Source organism: Adiantum capillus-veneris, chromosome 20 (assembly GCF_014529385.1).
Source record: "Adiantum capillus-veneris isolate H3 chromosome 20, ASM1452938v2, whole genome shotgun sequence".
In the NCBI taxonomy this organism is placed as follows: domain Eukaryota; kingdom Viridiplantae; phylum Streptophyta; class Polypodiopsida; order Polypodiales; family Pteridaceae; genus Adiantum; species Adiantum capillus-veneris.
Window position 1 is genome coordinate 1,536,025 of NC_140950.1, and position 21,224 is coordinate 1,557,248.

Sequence of the window (21,224 nt, forward strand, 5' to 3'; positions counted from 1 at the left end):
CCCGATTAACCAAAAATGGAAATCTTAAAATGCTAGTGTATTATTAATCTAGCACTACCTTCCCGGAGGATTCACCATGTAAAACTTACCACACCACGTAAGTGCAGGGGAGGGGTTTTTTTTACAAGTTACATAAGCGTATAAGTTAGGGGTAGGCCCCTAATAATTTATCTCCCAAGCTTAAAAATAAGGGAGGGGATATCATATTTATGGGATGGGGGGGTAGGGGAGAAGTGAGAAAAGGGAAAAATGAGACAAAGTATCTATGTTTCAAAATCATGGCTTCCCAAAAGCCTGTTTGCCCTCAACCTTGTGAGTCAATAGCTACAAAGATACATACAAGAACTAACACTGCTTTGTATCAATTGTTTGTTTTGTGATTATAGTTCATTTGTTGATGGATGAAAGCTATAAAGAGTATGTATAGATGCAAATTTACACGGAGAACCTAGCACAACTTTATAACCATGTTTTTTGAGTAACTTGGATAGATCAAAATTGGACGAGTAGCTAGAGTGTAGGTTGAATGGGCACATAGTTTGAAAGTCAATGTAAGACACTTGAAGGTACATCTAGTTATCAACAGAAGTGGTTTCTTAGTACATTGCCAATCACTATGCTACACACTCTTTAATTAGTTTTACTCAACTAGGCCCATGTCACAGGAGGGCAGCGGACGCAGCCTTCGTGGCTAGCAATGATCGGGTGCTTTTTGCATGAGAAAACACCATGTCCATCAAGGTAGTCACATGAAGCGGTTGCCTTTTCAACAAAACCTGACAAGTTCTGTGCGCATCTCCACTCTGATTGGTTGTTGTGTAGGATGGAAGGGGCTGGGCAGCATAGACCCCTCGGACACAAATCTTCGTAGCACGCCCATGACATGGCTTCCAGTTCACCAAAAGGGAAGGCTTGTCCATTGCTCCATGTGACAGACATTTGGGAAGGTAGAATGCAGGATTGGTCCAGCTCACTGTGGTACATGGCCATTCGGATACGTCTGACAGAGGCCTTAGATCATGTGAGACCTAAATTTTATATGTAAGATATTTTTTTGCATTGATTGTTGTATAAGCGTAGAAAGGGGGGTCATATATATAAGTCTTATATAGGGCTTTTATCAAAGTTTTCCGCTCGCAGGTGGCGTCCCATTTTGTATATAGAGTGAATCCCTCGGGACTACCTTCCATCTCTAAAAGTAACGAGTGAGCATTAGGAAAATTATGAGCTCATTTCGGCCTTGTACGAAATTGTTGATGTGGCACAACTTCAAAAAGTGGGGACTGGTAAATGTTTTGCAAATAAGATCCAAATTTGTCGAAGGCTGGATATTTAGATTCTACTCCTCAAATTCTATCTATTGATATATAGCATGATGTATCGGACATTGCCCTCATATAGATCTAAAAAAAGGTGATTGTAGATTATCGACCATAACAAAAATCAGATGATTGAAAAAAAATGGCAAAATTTTCGTAGGACTCATCCAAAGTTTTCGGACCTTAGCTCTTTAAGAATCCATTTTTTTAAAGGATTTCCAATGATAGGTCATACCATGAGGCTCTGAGCAATATTTAGAGGGGTTTATCGGTTGCTCTCTTTTGTGAAGCTTTGATGATGTGGCACCCTTAAAAGGCCCAAAAATGACCTCATAATGTTTCTAATGACTCCCTCTACCTCCGACAAAATGGCCACCCAGAAAGAAACCAAAGATAGGACACACCTCACAATACACACAAACTTATACAAAATGAAAAAAAGCACCAAAAGTAAACATATTGCTTCTCATAGCATACATCATTTGGTTTGAATCAAGTGGCTATTTTTGGGACACTTTTCAATGGGCCGCTACTTGGCCATTAACACAATCATCTGTATGGTAGCATTCTTCAGTCATCTACAATATTTGTGCCATGGCCCACGCACATACAAATGTTGCCGCCAATGTTACAACTTTAGCTTGTGTAATCACTTCTCCCATCATGAATCACTGGCCAGGTTCCCCACATGATGTTTCCTTGCCTCTCCTCCATAATTTTGGTGCCCTCAACATGATAACTGCCTCTTCTACATCTCGACTACAAATTCATCTGCTCATAATGTGAGTTATATTGAGCTGTCTAGTCATGTGTGTGTGTGTGTGTGTGTGTTTGTAAGTGTGAGATGAGGATGAGGGAGAGAGAGAGAGAGAGAGAGAGAGAGAGAGAGAGAGAGAGAGAGAGAGAGAGAGAGAGAGAGAGAGTGGCTTGGTTAGGAGGCATGGAGAAACCCTCCTATTATGTTGTATCCTCTTCCACATCTTGCTACATTGTTTCCCTTAGTCTCCTACATGTAGTACATGCTGGGGGATTTATTGCTGCAACTAGGGTATGTGATGCCCATCGAGATTGTGCACCAGGGACAAATGAACAAAAACCTCAGAAAAATGGGGCTAAAAATACTTCCATAGGATAAACCTGCAAATGAAATCATGGAAACAAATCAACGAGAGAAACCCAAAGCAAATCTTGTACCAGTGAATAAGGTGGATAATTATTGGGAAGAAGGAGAAGAGGGAAACACCACCTTATCGCTAGCGTACAAGGGAGTAAAAACTATAGCAATTCTAGATAGTAGGGCTAGCGTATCCATTGCTACAAAGGAAATTTGGGATAAGTGGGGAAGGCTAGCTTTGTGAAAAAATATGAAACTAGAACTTGCAGATGGATTCACAAAGAGACCCTTGGGAATGCTTAAACAAATCATTGTATCTTCTTGTGGAATCGAGTACGAACAAACTTTTGCGGTAGTAGGTTTTGGAAAGAGCAAAAATTTTGAGGTTATTTTGGGACAACCATTCATGGGTCAACTCAAAAAGGTTTAAGATTGTGTCTATGCCTATCTATTCGTACGACATGAGGGTGTAACGACCAAGGGCCAGCACAAAGGACCATAGTTACCGTGATGTAAACCAAACCCCAATAGAAGACTTTGGTGTAGCTATAGATTTTCAAAATAGAATTGCCTACTTGGTTGATAAAGGGAGCGTATGTTTGGATGTGTGGAGCATTGGAGTGTGGAAGCCTGAAAAAGAAAGATTGTATCCTAGAGTTATCAAGAGAGGATAAGTACTCTCTCTGTAAAAGATCCGTTTCCGAGGAATTATTTAAACCCTTTGGATGGGAACAAATATAGGCAACTCTAGATGTTTTCATAAACAAGGTAACCCCCACAATATTTTGCGACAAAGATGGTTACAACATTTTGCCTTTCCAGATGGTAAGTGCTATCTTGGAACCAAAAGAGGAAACCAAAATAATAGAAACCAATGAGACAATAGATTGCAAAAGAATGGTGGACAAAGTTTCTGTTCAAAATCTTAGTATCAAAAATGGGGAAGAATTCCATGTTTCACTAAGTAATGACTTAGGGAACGATGCCAAAGACAAACTCTTGAGTGACTCAAAAAATGAAAACATGCCTAAACAAGATGAGCCAATCATCTATGAGTTTCCTAATGAAAAATTGAGGAGACAAAAGAGATATCAAATGAGATGAACAAGAAAAAAAGTTAAAAATTCAAGAAGCCAATGCCAAGAATGATGACCAAAATGCAATTTCTCATGCTTGTATGAGCAAATGACCTCGCTCGAGACAAAATCACCAAAAAACCATTGCATTTGACAACTTTTGGGCAAACCCAAAGAAGCAAGGAAAAAAGAAACCCAAGGACATAGTCGAAACATCAAGCAAGATGTCTAAAATGGAACAAAAAAGTGAATATCAAAAGCTGAAAGGGATGCTAAAAGAGGTTTTCACAACTAATATGGAAAGTGGAGGGGAATCCAAAATGGAAAAATTAAATGCACCCACTCACTACAAGAAGTATATTATTCAAGACCGATGTATTGTGATTGAGAAATCACCAATGAGAGAACCTACAAAATTGGGAACATCCTATGATGGGCTTGAGAACGCAAAGAGAATTGACCTAGCTGAACCAAGAGAAGAATCAAGACTAGCTTACATAGCCATGGATCTCACAAAAGAGAAAGAGCAGCTTTTGATAGCTACTCTCAAGCAATATAGAGATGTGATTTCTTGGTCATACAAAGATCTTAAGGGAGTTGATCCGAACATATGTCAACATATTATACCCCTTTAGAGTGATGCTAAGCTATGCAGACAACTTCCTTATACTTACAAGGAAATGTTTGCCAAGAAAATCAAACAAGAGATAAATAAGCTTAAAGAGGTAGAGTCTATCTATGAGATACATCACACAGAGTGGGTGTTGCCAATTGTTGTAGTACCCAAAAAGAACGACAAATTGTGAGTGAGTGTGAACATTGCCATGATCAGAGACAACGATCCCTTACCTATCACAAATCATGTGATTTAGAGAGTCACATGCAAGGAAGATTACATCTTTTTGGATGCCTTTTTAGGCTATAATCAGCTTACAATAAAGCTAGAGGATCAACACATAATGGCCTTTGCCACAAAATGGGGCATATTTGCTTATATGGGTGGAATCACGTTGGCGTTTCATGATTTTTGTGCTAGTTAGTATGTGCCAACAATCATATCTTGTAAGCATAAGGAGAGTGATGTCCTTCAAGTGTGTGGACCTCCATCATGAACTATAAAAATAATTTTAAAAAATTGAACTAAAGTTAAAATGAGCCTGAAAATTTACAGTAAGATGTTACTACAAAGTAGAGGTGGAGTCATGATGCATGGAGGGAAGCAGGGTGCAGGGGCCACATGCAAGAGAGAGAGGAGGAGGCAATTGCGAGCAACAAGATGGGGAGGAGGCAATTGAGAGGGGAGGAGGCAATTGCGAACAACAAGATGTCCCTTAGTTACAACTCACCAAGCTTCCCAGGTGGAGAATCGCTTGGCATAGTAGCCAGCCACCTCCAATGATGACTCTCTTGACACTCCACGAAGAAGGAAGTTGAGGGCAAAAACTTATGCTTCTTCTCCTCTGGCCCACAAAAGGGTGAAGCTATCTGAATCCCAACGATCCCCAATGCCAAAGAACATGCATGCATGCAGGGAAGGGGAAGAATGACTCAGGTACTGTGTGTGTGTGTGTGTGTGTGTGTGTGTGTGTGTGTGTGTGTGTGTGTGTGAATTGAGCAGTTATGGTTCAAGCTTGTGCACAAATTACTTGAGCGTTATTTTCTAGTGAGGTTGCTTAAAGAAGCTTTGTAAGGTGTTGATTACCTTTTTGTGTTTGGCTATCTCATGTATGCATGAAATGTGAGATGCATATTATTTTCCAATAAATATTTTTTTTTTCCTTTTGCCATGGATAGCCTTGCATTGTAATATCTTGTAAGAAGAGTTCAAAACTATTTGGTTCTGGTTTAGTCTCACATTTTGGGACTTTGAAGGTACACTTTGGGTAGCATTGTTGATGTTTGGCATTTGTAAACCTTCTGCATAGTTTCCTATGTATCTCCATGAAACATGACAAATTATTTCCCAAGTGAAGCTGTAGATAGCATTATCTTTGCCCTAAAATTGTCTATCCCATGGATCTCCTATGATATGAGCTTTTGTAATTTCAGGACCCAAGGCATCATAGATGCTAGACTCTCGTCTATATCTATGACTGCTGTGGTCAAAGTATATGCTTGTTGGGTTACAACATCGAAGTTTGATTTTTGATGGAGGAGAGTTTGGCTCTTTTCTAGGTTCACTCGGGTAATATCCTTCAGCTCTAGAGAGGATGGGCTATAATAGATTGTTTCCTTTGAAATGAACCATCCTTTTGATCTATCACTGGACGCACTTTTATGAGCTGTTATGTGGGCCATTTAAACACTAGTTGATCCTTTTTGTATAGTTTCCCTTTTTGGTCTACATAGTGTGCATATGAATTATGGGTGCTATACAAAGCTAACCATTATGTTTGATGTGTCTCTTAGACTCGTGAATGATTGCACACTTGTGGAAGTGGATGCAAAATCATTTGCAAATCTAATAGTCTTTTCAATTTTCTGTGATATCTAGACACCTTGACCAAATTTTTGCAAGAATTTGTTGTTCAAAGAATGAATTTTAAGCTTTTCAGGTGCCCGTGCACTACAACACGTCGCGCAAAAATCGACGTTTGTACCGATGTAAATAAATGTGGTTTAAAATTAAAATGCATCGGAATAAGAATCCCTATACGCTCAGACTCATAGTGTCTGTATACTCATCGGTATAATCACTTTCTATATCGACGCTCATACCAACACCCATACCGATGCTCATACCAGCACCTATACAGACGCTTATACCAACGATTGTACAAATGCTTATATCGACGCCTGTAGAGACACCTGTATCAACGCCTATAGAGACACTTGCATAGGCACCTGTATAGATGCACATAACGACGTTTGTACCTGCATTTTTTTTTTGAGCAGATCAGAGTAGTACCAGTTGTTGCTTCATGTGCTGCAGTAACAAAGGCACAACCTCTCTACTCAAAAGAAGAAGGCAAATGTAATCGCAATTTTCATTAATATGGATTGATAGTGAATCATAAAAAAATAAAGAAGTGTTAAGCAAACAACCATAAATATGAAATTAGAAATTACAATAATCAAAACCATGATAACCATAACTATTACCATTGCCATAACTAAACACAAAACTATAAGTATAACCATAATGATGACCGTAAGAAAAACCATACCCTTAAATTTAAACATAATGATTACCTTAACCATAAAAAACACATAATCTTAACCAATGCCAATGACATAATTATAAACAAAATCATGACCATTGCCACTATCATAACCATAAACATAAGCATAAGCATGACCATAAAAGGGTGTCAAAACCATAACCATTACCACTGACATAACCATATAAATACCATATCCAAAATTGTTGTTAACACCATAACCATTTCCACTATCATAAGCATAAACATAACCATAACCATAACCATAAAAGAGTTATCAAAACCATAACCATTGTTGCTAGCATAATAAAAATTAAACGATAACCATTGTTAGTGACATCGCAAAAAATAAACCATTATCATAAGCATAAGCATAACAATAAAGGTATTGTTAGAACCATAAACATTTTCATTATGTGCATCATAAGCTTAATCATAATCATAAATAATGATTATGTGTGTGTATAGCTATGTGTGTATATTTATGTGTACATGTGTGTGTGCATGAAAGAAAAAGAAGAAGAACTCACAATTAAAGAATGTGAGTGTGCGAGAAATATGAAGAGTCAAGCAAATACCTGCAAAAACAATGCATAAACATTTTTACCTACACATAGAAACACAAATATTTATGTGTATGTGTGTGTGCATGAAATAAACAGAAGGAGCACTTACATTTAAAGAATGAGTGTGTGAGAAGTACAAAGGGTTAAGAAAATACCTGCAAAAACAAAGCATAGGCATTTTGTTAGCCACACACCCAAACACAAATTTTCTCACACAAATACAACAAAAAAATGTACCTTCTTTGTGTAGAAATGTATGGAAGCATCGACGTCGGAAAAATGGCATGGGTAACCAAGTGATCCCTTGTAGTGGTGCATCTTTATGTTGATTTTGAACTTGTAGGGTTTATTGGTGCTTCTAATGGTAATTCAAAATCATTTGATTGCATTAAAAGTGACGAGGTAAATGCACTTACATTGAGATTCACATTTCCAATTTTCTCTATACCTTGCTTGGCAGTTGATGTGTCCTTGTTGTCTAGATTTCTTGGACAATCTTCAGAAAAATGTCCACCTTTTCGTCCACAATTTGAGCAGTACGCCATGACTGATGGTATTTCATTTGGTTGTATCATGTCAAGCTCTAGCTGAGAAGCTTCTATTTTTATGCTTGCCAATTTGTCGGCATTTTCTTTTGAAACACTGAGCATCAAGATGTAGATTGCTCCATCTTGACCTTTGTACCGTCTTTGACTTGGTTCTCCAATTATATTGGCTTCTATTCGTTGATCTGTTGGATCTTCCATTTTTGGTTCTCGACTATAGATCTGACCACTGTAATCCATGTACAATTGTCTTGATTGCATATGCAATAACTGTAGGTTTTCCTGACTTGTGCAGGTTTCTGGATAAGCACTTCGGTTAATTTTTTGAACGTCTATCTGCACTTCATCTTTGAGCTTGCAATACCTGGCTCCACTGAAGTCTGTGAATATCTAGGAGTTTTCTAATTCTGGCTTCACTCTGATCAATAGGATCTTGGCTCTTGTGCTGCTTTTACTGCTCATCAAGTATCTATGGCCTTCGGAATCTGCATATAAGACTTTATCTCCATTGTAGCCTTATAGCTATAAAATCTGCTCTGTTGCAGTTGTGCATGTCTTGCCACTGCTACTTGCTTGCTCTGTTGTACTTGAAGTCTCGGCTCAATTTGAGTCCATGATAGATGGTTTTGTAAAAGCTGTCTCCTAGCAGATTTTAGGTGTTGATTAGCATAATTGCTCCTGCTCGGTTTTGATTAAACTGCTTCAGCCAAAGCACTTTTGCAGTTGACTGCTTTTCAGACTCACAAGAGTTGACTAACTCTAGTTGGACTATGTCAGAATTGATTTGAGCCTTTGAAATGATGAAAATCTAGGCTCTGAATAGCCTATCTTGCACTTATTGCACTAGCCAATTTTGGTTTGCACAATGACTTCTAGTCCCTGGCGTTCTTTGTTTGAACTGTGGGAACACTCTCCAAAACTCGGCTAGAACGGTGATGACCTCGGCTCCTATGATTTATGATTTATTGTGATTTTTTGGCCACTTTTTGATTTTTTATGGATTTGTTTTGAGTTTTTATAAAATTTTTACAATTTTCTTGACACTTTTATGGGCAATTTATGAATTTTTATGAAATTTTTACAATTATTTTGTGTTTTATTAGTGTAATTTTTTATTTTTTAATGGGTTTTCTATAATGTTTTTAAATTTTCTATGAATTTTTCTATTTTGTATAATTTTCTAGCCTCTTTTTGACTTGTCATTGGATTTTTGAAAATATTATATATATATATATTTTAAATAAATAATATTGATTTGTTTTTTTAATTTTTGTAAAATTATTATTAAAACCCTTTTTTTGTTTGTTTTTTATTTACAATTACCTCTTACCTGGCAGCCGTGGAGTTGACCGTTGATGTGCGGATGACGGCGGCGTGACCTGAGGAGATTTACTGTCAGCGCACAGTACAAGAGAGAGACGTAGGGACACAGTGTGGAAGTGCCGGGGTTGACGACGTTGATTGTGGGTGGGTCCGGGCATGGTAGGATAGTGAGAGAGAAAGCGCCTGTGACTAACACACGACAGAGGGGAGTGGGAGTGTGTGTGTGTGTGTGCGTGTGTTGAAAAGGATAAAAAAGGAAGAGAGGGAGAGAGAGAGAGTTAGAGAGAGACAATGATTGCTTACTTGCAGTGAGAGAAAGAGAGAGACTTAGAGAGAGAGTGGGAGTGGGTGTGTGTGTGTGATAGGGTGGTTTCACACGGAGAGAGAAGAAGAGGAAGAGTATTTTAATGTCGAAGGAAACTATCCCAACAGACCATAAAGATCTTCCCACTGACGAGGAAATATTATGCGCCACAAGGCAAGGACGTCTAGCTCGAAATCCGGTTTTTTTAATTTTATTTTATTTCCAAACATCCACGAATGCTAAAAACAAGCCAAAAATCATCCAAAAATCATCCAAAAATTTTCAAAAAATCCAAAAAATTCATGGAAAACTCTAGAAATCTTAAAAAATCATTGACAATCACAATCGAGCACTTTCAACACGCATAAACACACCAAAAATAGTAGTTTTTATAAAAAACATTCAAAATTTGCCAAACAAGAGCCCAAATGTGCTCGAAATCAAGCCGTTAACACACATTCAAAATAGCTCGTAAAGATTGCAAGATACCAAATTTTTATGCCAAAAACTCTCCACACATAGGGGATTAGTGCATCAAATAAAATCACAAAAAGCACATCAATTCAATTGCCAAATAAACACATAGTGAAATTAGCAGTGAAATTATTGAGGAAACACATCCAATTATGTCAAAATTACACTAGCATAGGCCATCGTCCCTGGCAACAGTGCCAAATGTTGGGGGTCCCATCGTTGCATAGCTCCAATGACCAACAAAATTATCAAATCCAAAGAGATGAGCTACCCGATTAGGTCATGGAAACACTCACATAATTAGTGAGCTAATCATGGCAACACGAATGGTGTGACTGTATGAGGTGAGCTTCTTGGCCTATGGAGGAGCTAAGCCACAATGATGAGCAATCTCCACGTCCACTTTCCTTCACCTCCAATCAACCCAATCACACACACTAACGATTACAAGACGCACACAACACAAATCCTATCATACAACACGTGAATCGCAAGCACACACACATAGATCTATCGAGCACCACACTCCAATCAAACCTACATGCACACACAAGCAAGAGAGGAAAATAACACAAGATTAGAGAGGGATTAACTACTAACTAGTTATGATCTAGCTAATCAAAGAATCATAAGAAATCACAAGAAGCATGAGAGAGGCATAGTGAATAGAATTAAGTATTGATTAGTGTTAACCAAGTCACATGAGCAAGGAGAAGCTCAAGGATTCCATAGCCACACACCTCAAGAGCTCTCACCAAAGAGTGCTCTCAACAAATGAGTTTGAGAACCCTAATTTCTTTTACACACTGCCTTATATACCTAGGGTAAAAATATGCAGTGTGCGGGCACCCAAGGCCTTTAGGGATCCACTACTTACTGAATCTGCAACCTAGGCATGCTAATTGACCCGTTCTTTACAGCTTGGAACTCCCATTGAGCCCGTAACACATTAAAATATTTAAATGGCTTGAAATAAATCAAAATTTACAAGACGTGACCATTTTGGAAAAATGTGAAAAATGTGTAATTCCAATTTTTACTGCTTCTTCATGTTGATCTTTGATGTGCATCCGTACGTCTTCAGTCTTTTGCATCTTGTGTTAACTGACGTTGACTCAGTTAACAGAGGCTTATGGTTTTGTGACTTTCCAATTGATAAGAGGAGGTGGGATAATCTTAATTGGAAGGAGATTCCCACTTCCAAGGAAAAACTCCTTTGATTAAGATAGAAATACCCTTCAAACTTAGCTCTCCTTGAAAGAATTAGTATTAACTTATTTTTCTCACTAAACAAATCTTATACACATGCTCTTTTTCTCTTTGAATTAACAAAAATCATATTTCTTAAATTTAAAGAAAAACTTATGAACCTTTCATAAGAGCATTCTTTTTAGAGTAAATTATAATACCACTTTGAATGTAATGGCTAATTCCAAAAATTTCAAATACTTAATTGCCCGTGATTATGTGGCAGTTATCTCATGCATCTTAAAATTAGAAAAATATATTTATGAGGGAGTTTAAGGATACACATAGATATTAATCATCATCCAATCATGCATACTATTTTAGTATGATCTCCACTCATCTATGGTTAAAGAGAGTGCTTTCTACTCTCTCTATGCCATATTAGCCTGGTAATGTAGAGAATGAAACTTGAAATATAAGTATGATCTCCAGTCACCTATGGTTAAAGAGAGTGCTTTTTACTCTCTCTATGTTATATTAGTTTGGTAATCTAGAGAACAGAACTTCAAATATAAGTATGATCTCTAGTCACCTATGGTTAAAGAGAGTGCTTTTTACTCTCTCTATGCCATATTAGTCTGGTAATCTAGAGAACGGAGCTTGAAATATAAGTATGATCTCTAGTCAACTATGATTAAAGAGAGTGCTTTTTACTCTCTCTATGCCATACTAGTCTGGTAATCTAGAGAACTTGAAACAACAGAACTTGAAATAACATTGGGGTTAGTTATTAGCAGCATGGTTATTATGATTAGTAATGAACCATAATTAGAAGAAAACAACAATAAGTAGTTATTTCTTCTTCCCAAGCAAAAGGCTTGCATATGAAAAAATGAGAGTTTAAGCATAAATTTATGTAAGCATGACTCTATCCATCATTTACGTGGTTATAAGGTTCATGCACCACAAGCCAGGTCGACAAATCTAAGATTCCAATGAAAGCAGTTTCGTAACATGAAGTCAATCACTTTCAAGCAAGTGCAAGAGCATAAAAAGAACAAGAAAACATTACCTTAGTGTGTGTACATATGGTCTAGTCTTCCACTTGCTTTAGATGTAGTTGGGTCTTCACTTCGCTTGAAGACCACCAATGTGGCTACTTGGAATGAGAGAATGGTAAGAGGCAAAAGGAGTTCAAGTTATGGAAAGCTTGAGAATTAAGAGAGAGGAGAGGGAGAGTGTAGTGTGAAGAAGAAGATCAAGTTTTTGACAAACTTGATTAGGGTTTTGGCCATGGACTCTCTTGGAGAGATGTGTGTGCGTGTGAGTGTGTGAGTGTGTGTGTGAAAGAGGTTTGGCTATAGCTTTCTCAAGCTTACTCTCAAGTTTGCACCTTGAGAAAATGAAGGAGATAAGTGAAAAATGAGAAGATAAGCCCTCTTTTTATGCACATTTTCTATAAGTGCTTTCATTGAGATAACTTATCTTTCTTTGATAACTTATTTTACCTATCGAAACTTTCTCAACAAGTTACTTACTCACCTTATCATTATCTTCTCTTTTCTTCTTTATCTTTTTCTTTTTCCATTTTTCTTATCTTATCTTTTCCTTTATGCTAATTTTCTAAAAATGAAAAGCTAATTTCCTATGCATTGGTTATGTCTATGTTCCCATGGCATAAGCCGGAAGTGTCTCGTGAGTATACTTTGGTGCTTAAATTGAGCTCGAATTTTCTCGAACTTTTTTCTTTCTATTATTTTCTTTTTTCTGTTTTTTCATCTCTTAAGTCGGTGGCTTAGATGTGTTGGCCTTGCATAAGGGCTAGGAGAAGGCCCTTACAAACTCCCCAAAAAAAGAAAGAGCTGACCGCAGCTCAGAACAATAAAGAAAGGTGATAAATCTTCAACCGCAAGCTACAACTTTAACTTCTAGATAATGCTAATTTGTTCTTCTCTAGCTGGTTCATCTATATAAGGAACAATCTATCCTCATCCCTTATAGTGTTCTTACCTTCCTCTTTCTCTTTTCTTCCCATCTTCTTGTTGAGAGTTTCCTAGGATTGTCTCCTTTAACCCTTTTTGCTCTCTCTTTGTTCATTACCTTACTTCATGGATCAGTGGCAAGAGCTGATCTTATCTGTCATCTGCAACAAACAAGTAAATCAGTCAGGAGGGATTTTGTAAAGCGGTATGAGCACGTTCTTTTCCCTCAATTGGTAACTTCAGTAGCTCAAACCAAATGGTGGACGTCCTGAGATATAACAAGGTGAGACTTTGGGGTCGAGACCACTTTCGTAAAAATGTCTGCTTGGCTATGGTAATTGAAGCATTGGGTTTGGGTCTGTGATACTACTGCGTGATGAGGTTGATGTTTTGTGGGTTCTCCGAGCGAGTCTTTTTGCTTGCACAATTTCTTCCTCATCAAAAGTTATATTTTTACCCTGTTTACCTCTTAGAGGGCCCTTTAACGTCTCACCGCATACTCAAGAAATTAGTGTAACATTTTCACACCAAATTCTTCCTATGGCAAAAAGGCCTAATATGTGTCCCACTTGTGATAGTTGCTTTTGTGATCATGTGATGGATGGGATTATTGACTTGTAAGAAAATCCATCTTTGTTACAATTTTGTCATTTATTAAGATCTGTGTTCTTGTCTTAAATCCTTCTTTCTCTGATTTCTCTTTACAAATACAATTAAATTCATTTTTAGCTTCCTATGTCTGGTATTTTGTAGAACTCTCTGAGAGAAATAAAAATGTGGCTAGCTTAGTTACAAAGGATAACACTAATCTTATTATTATGTAGCAAAACAGTCAGGTTACATTTCTTGGGTGACACAAACGTTTAGTAAGATAGAGCTTGTTGTGGTAATTACATGGGTTAGCAGGGTCCATTTTGAGCACAAGAAAGAGAAAGGTTCTCATTAAAAAGATGAGAAAATTGAGAAGTAAGGCATTGCTAGTCCTTCAAGTAAGTATCTTCAATGAGATACTCCTCCCACTATCCCAAAAACCTCCTAAACCATTCTCTATGTAGCAGCTTCGGCTCCTTCATGTCTAAAATTTTCCCTAGCCCCTTCCTCATACTCTTCCTTATCCTTGAGAATGGGAGATTGCTAATTCTGGTCACTAGTATTCAAGACAGCATAAACATTGGCTTGTTCATCTATCTCATCCTTTATTGAGACAAAGTTTACTGTTGCTATCCTTTGAGAATGAAAATGAGTGGTAGGGGGAGTTCTTGCTTGGGTTGGATTTCTTCCTCTTGCTCCAAGGTTTTTGAATTGTCCCCCTTGATTCGGTGGATTTTGAAGGTTAATAGGGTTGCTTGAATTACTAGGGTCATTTCCTTTAGGGCACTAGGCCTTCTTATCAACAAATTCTAAGCATTCATAGCACTGAATTGTCTTCCTCTCTGAGTGACAGGAAGAGCATTCACACGAACAAAGTGTGGTGATGATTGGGGTTGGGCGACTAGCTTTGGTATAAATGGCACTTTGGGTTCTCGGGATGGTTGATTAGGGTAGGAAGGGAGATCATGCTTCCTACTTGTTGCAAAACCTCCCTTAAATATACTCTTGTGTTTTGACTTGACTTGGACTAGAGCATCTGCCAGTGAGGTAGCTCAAAGGGACTCTACTGTGGGAGCCAAATCTTCTCCAAGCCCAAGGATGAAGCAACTTAGCTTTTGTTCCTCTATCATGAGAGAAGCATATCATGGAAGTCGGACGAACTCCTCATAGTAAGTTTCAACAGATCTATTCCCCAGCTTGCAAGAAAGAAACTCATTCATCTTAGTGGTGGAGTAGTCTAGGGTAAGATATCTCTCCTTGAGATGATTCTTTAACTCATCCCAGCTTTGGGTTACCTTTGCTACTTGGCGAGATTGGTAGTTGAGCTTCCACCATGTTTTTGTTGGTCCTTCTAGCTTAGATCTCCCCATTATTCCCCGAGCAACTATATTGTAGCTTGCAAGAGCAAAGTAGCCATCCATCTGAATAATCCATTTTTCTAGTTGAGTAGGCACATCATCACTCATTCCTAAAAATGAACGTGGTTGCACAGATTTGAGCAGGGCCTTTAGATCCTTATCACGCCCAAAATATTCTACAAGTGTTGTAACAAGCGACATCTGATTTGGCACAGGGAAAACTTGAGGTGTTGGTGGCGCTTGTGTATTAGGAAGAACCAAATCTGAAGTGTTAGCTACAGGCAAGTCCCAAGAAGCTCTATCTCTTGGGAGTTTACGTGGCATATTTTATGGTTGTGGCAAACAAAACTACTTCCTCTTAGTGATAGATTCATAACTATCATAGATACACAAGATTCTCTTTTAAAAAGTCAAACATTTCAAAAGATGGATTCTCTTTATCATGTTTAAAACTACATTTGGGAAATACTTAACGGTCAATAAGAACACCTCTTTAGCATTTTGTAAATGCTAAGTTCCCCCATTTCATGCTTTTGAGAGAACTGCTCTTGAATCTCTAGGGTTCATAGTAATCCAAAATGTAATATTATAGACAAGGATTAAAAAAATGACTTGTGAGCCCCAATTACAATGCCAATTTGTTTCAACAAGGGTCCAACAATATTACTTGGGACCTGCTCCCAATTTTTTTATCACCATTTCTAGACAAATATTATCCAAATCATAGTCATGGGACCCGAGGCAATATTCATGTTATATTGTACTTATTCTCCTATCTTTGCAGATTTATAATTTCCTCTTTGGTAGGAAAGATGAGGTAGACAAATTTCTTTATCATGTCCTCTTTCTTTTCTTCTTTCTTTTCTACAGTTGCTATCTCATTTATTCTTACACAAATTGGAGAACTTAGACTTCTTCTTAATATTCCCATGTCATTTTTGTCAATACCTCACTCTCTTCCTACAAGGATAGAAAAGGATAGAAACTACACTCTGATACCACTTATCAGATCCATGGTAGGGACCGTCGGTGCACCATCTCCAAATGGATACACCACAATTCTTGACATCCCTCCTACTTGAGACCGACACCAAGACAAGACTCTTCCTACTCTTCGATGCCAACTCAAGGGGGTGATAACATTTACTTTCTCTCATATGGATCCCTTAGCCCCAAAGCACCATTTCTTACCGGCCCAACTTTCCAATCAAGGTCATCATACTAAATTAGAACTCTACATTCCAGTGTCAACTGGTGGGAGCCCTCTAGTTCATCCTTGGTTCAAGGTCACTGAGGATTTTTCCCGGCTATGACTGAGCATAACCATCAATACGTTCCCCTAAGATGAGTGTATTTACTAAGTACACGAATCCCTCATTTTCAAGTTTGATCCTCACTCCGTAGATTGGAATCCCTTTCCACGTTCTTGTCTTAACAGACAACATAAAAATGGGTTCAAATTTCCAACATGAATCCCTCATTTTCAAGTTTGATCCTCACTCCGTAGATCGGAATCCCTTTCCATGTTCTTGTCTTAACAGACAACATAAAAATGGGTTCAACTTTCCAACCAACAATTAACCCTCCGGAATCCACCCACCCACCAAACCGTTTGATAAATGTACCTTCCCAAGGTAGTACTATGATACTAAAAAACAATATTTCAAAACATGTCAAATCAAGAATACATTTCAAGAATTTGAAAGTAGCATGCAAACCATTGCAAGTGTGTATTATCAGGTTGTTCTTATCTTTTTTCTTTTTAGAATATTTTACTTTCTTTTTTCTTTAGTATTAGTAAAATTATCTAGTTATCTTTCAAGCAATCACATATACTCCTCCAGGCATATTCCTATCCTCCTCCCAGGACTTGGGTATCCTGTCTCCTCCACCAGGTGTGGAGGCGGCACCTTGACACAATTTCTAGGTCTTATTCTTCTCTATATTGTGTGGGAAAGGCTTACAAAACTAATCTACTCTATATTTTTTTAGAATCGATAATCCGAGAAGTAGAGCAAAGGTCCAACTGATGAGGACAATTGCAGAACATCCCATTTAGGTTCGTAGCCTTTCCAAGGTTCCTTTTTACCAAACAATTAGAATATTTCCTTAATTAAATCACATCCTCCTCCCTTATCTTGATCCTTTATGGATCCCTTTTCCTTCCTCCTTTTCCCGTCGGCATCACGCCTACCCAGACTAGGCCGATTTCCAGACGTATCCGCAGGTCCCTATCACCCGTACGGGACTCACTCCCATTCAATCCCATTTCTAGGGCACTAAATGAATCCAAGATCAAAACATTGACCTACAGTTATCGGTCCTAGCAAAAAAGGACTATCCCCTGTTGGATCCCACATGTAAACACATGCCCTGGACTTTTTCCAAGCATGTAAAAAAAAGTTCACACTTAAATCTTCTATGTTATGCTAGAGCTATCGACATCAAATCTTCTCGATAAAGTTTTAATCCTAGTTTAAATTTAGATTAAGTTCTTTGAGTTTAATTTCCTACTTCCTAGTTCCTTTTAATTTTTAATCAAACAAGACCTTAAGAAATACAATGAGTCTCTTGGGAGTTTAAAGTTTTGTCTCAACATAAGTTTCAAGTTAATCCCAACTTTGACGAATCCCATTTTGGTCCCTTTGCATCATTTGCCATCCATGGGACATCTCCATGGAAGCGATGTGAGTTTTATATTCAAGCAACACGATCACAACATCCGTGAAGCTATCCCCTTGCTGCCCCCTTCGAATTTGCAAAACAAACTTGAAAGCAGACAAACTTGAAATGAACAATGCATATGCTTTCTAACATGAGTTTTTGATTTGGTGTGATCTATGTGTGGTAAACACACAACTTTGAAATGCACCAACTTGCACTTTTGAGACAAACAATCAAGAAACTTCCTTTGAGTGCTTATAAAAGAGTGAAACCCTTCCATGCATGGTAGTGTAAGCGTAAGAAAAATACAAAGTTCCAAAGAGTAGACATGCTAGTGTAGTGAAAAATGTTCATGCAAGAGTGTACAAATGATTAACAGATTCTTCTTTAAGAAGGAATTTGAGCATACCTTTGCTACCGTGGAGAGGATTAATTATCTATCTAGAAGAGGCTTATGGTTTTGGGACTTTCAAATTGATAAGAGGGGGCGGGATAATCTTAATTCGAAGGAAATTTCCACTTCCAAGGCAAAACTCCTTTGATTGAGATAAAACTACCCTTCAAAACTTAACTCTCCTTGAAAGAATTATTATTAACTTATTTTTATAACTAAACAAATCTTACACACATGCTCTTTTTCTCTTTGAAATAAGAAAAATCCTATTTCTTAAATTTAAGAAAAACTTGTGAACCTTTCATAAGAGCATTTTTTAAAGAGAAAATTATAATGCCACTTTGAATAGAATGGTTAGTTCCAAAAATTTTAAATACTTAATTGCTCGTGATTATGTGGCAATTATCTTGTGCATCTTAAAATTAGAAAAAGATATTTTTGGTAGGGTTTAAGGATACCCATAGATATTAATCATCATCCAATCATGCATGCTATTTTAGTATGATCTCCAATCACCTATGGTTAAAGAGAGTGCTTTCTACTCTCTCTATGCCATATTAGTTTAGTAATCTAAAGAACAAAACTTGAAATATAAGTATGATCTCCAGCCACCTATAGTCAAAGAGAGTTCTTTCTACTCTCTCAATGCCATATTAGTCTAGTAATCTAGAGAACGGAACATGAAATATAAGTATGATCTCTACTCACCTATGGTTAAAGAGAGTTTTTTTTACTCTCTCTATGCCATATTAATCTGGTAATCAAGAGAACGGAACTTGAAATATAAGTATGATCTCTAGTTACCTATGGTTAAAGAGAGTGCTTTCTACTCTCTATATGGCATATTAGTCTGGTAATCTAGAGAACTTGAAACAGCAAAACTTGAAATAACATCGGGGTTAGTTTTGTTAGCAACATGGCTAGTTATAATTAGTAATAAACCATAATTAGAGGGAAAAACAAAATTAAGTAGTTATTTCTTCTTCCCAAGCAAAAGGCTTGCTTATGGAAAAATGAGAGCTTAAGCATAAATTTATGTAAGCATGAAAATAAATCACTTTCAAGAAAGTGCAAGAGCATAAAAAGAACAAGAAAACATTACCTTAGTGTGTGTATGGTCTAGTCTTCTCCTTGCTTTGGATGTAGTCGGCTCTTCACTTCGCTCGAAGACCACCAATTTGGCCACTTGGAATGAGAGAATGGTAAGGAAAGCTTGAGAATCAGGAGAGAGGAGAGGGAGAGTGTAGTGTGAAGAAGAAGGTCAAGTTTATGACAAACTTGATCAGGGTTTTGGCCATGGCTTCTCTTGGAGAGATGTGTGTGTGTGTGTGTGTGAAAGAGGTTTGGCTATGTATTTCTCAATGTTTGCACCTTGAGAAAATGAAAGAGAGAAGTGAAAAATGAGAAGAGAAGCCCTCTTTTTATGCACATTTTGATAAGTGCTTTCACTTATCTTGATAACTTATCTTTCTTTGATAAATTATTTTACTTATCAAAACTTTCTCAACAAGTTACTTATTCACCTTATCATTATCTTCTCTTTTCCTTCTTTATCTTTTTCTTTTTCCTTTTTCCTTATCTTATCTTTTCCTTTATGCTAATTTTCTCAAAATGAAAAGCTAATTTCCTATGCATTGGTTATGTCCATGTTCCCATGGCATAAGCCGGAAGTGTCTCGTGAGTGGAATTTGGTGCTTAAATTGAGCCCAAATTTTCTCGAACTTTTTTCTTTCTATTATTTTCTTTTTTCTTTTTTTCGTCTTTTAAGTCGGTGGCGTAGATGTGTTGGCCTTGTGTAAGGACGAGTTTTACCAAACACCGAGCAAAGTTTTCCGAGCAAGCTATAGTCCGAGCGAGTCTCTTAATTAGTGAGCCTTTTAATAGATGAGGCCGGTCCGAGTAGCAACAAACATGCACACTGCCTAATTGTGGTAGAATAAACCCGCTTGTGTCAAGTTGTGTAGCTTTGCTTCTATTGGTTTTCGTCCTCAAACCTTTATTTAAACATGCGCTTTTATTCTTTTATGCTAGGCGTATTGAGTTACCACTACCCTTATGTGAATAGGAGGGTGGAATGCAAGGATAGGGAACCTCGCTTGAAAAGGGCCTTAAATTTCCTTCAAGCTTCAAGGACGCATGCGGTGCTAGAGAGAGAGAGAGAGAGAGAGAGAGAGAGAGAGAGAGAGAGAAGAAAAAATGTTGAAGCAGATAACCATTGCGAAGATCAAGTTCAACACCTTCGATGTGAGGTTTGCATTGGCCGTGGATTTTGTAACATAGTGCAGCTCCAAAAAGGCAACATCCACCAACAACCCCAAGTGCCACATTCTTGTCAAGGGATGTACATACGAGACCACTCTCCTTGTTTGTGTTACTTACACCAACGAAAAGGATGAGAGCCTCAATCCCTTGGTCCTTGGTGCCAAAGACATCCACAAATCCATATTTAAGCAATCACATGCCATTGAAATCAAGAAAATGTTCAAGGAGGCTGGTTACCCCTTCTTGAAGAGGTAACTCGCCAAGAATACTCCCTTCCGGTGTATGAAGGAGATCGTATAGAAGTAATGGTGTCTCTGTCTCTTCTCTTTCAGGTCTCTTGGGATAGTTTTATATGACATTAAAAGTCTTTTCTTCTTCTTCTTCTTCTTCTTCTTCTTCTCTCTCTCTCTCTCTCTCTCTCTCTCTCTCTCTCTCTCTCACACACACACACACACACACACACACACACACACAAAAATTGTCGATGTAATATCCACATGCATTGCTTTCGAGAAACATAATATTCACATATACTCAAGATGCCAAATTTTGCATCTCAAGAAAAACACTGGTTGTACTTCCTCATACCAATCCACTACTTTCTTGAATTTTTCAATAAGCCATTTGATTGTTAGTACCGTTGCAAAAATAACATATGTACAATATTCATGTATAGATATTCCAAGATTACTCAAGTGAAAAAATATGGGAATGTCTCTCAGTTTTGCATTTGAGGAGAACCCCATTGCAAGCTTGTGACATCCCTCATACCGATCCACCACTTTTTTGGATTAGTCAATATGCCATTTGAAGGGTACTCTCTGACGTTGGTAGCTCACCTACAGTTTCCGAAGCTTCTTTGAAAGACAATTGAGCGACTCAAAGATGTGGTGAAACGAAAGT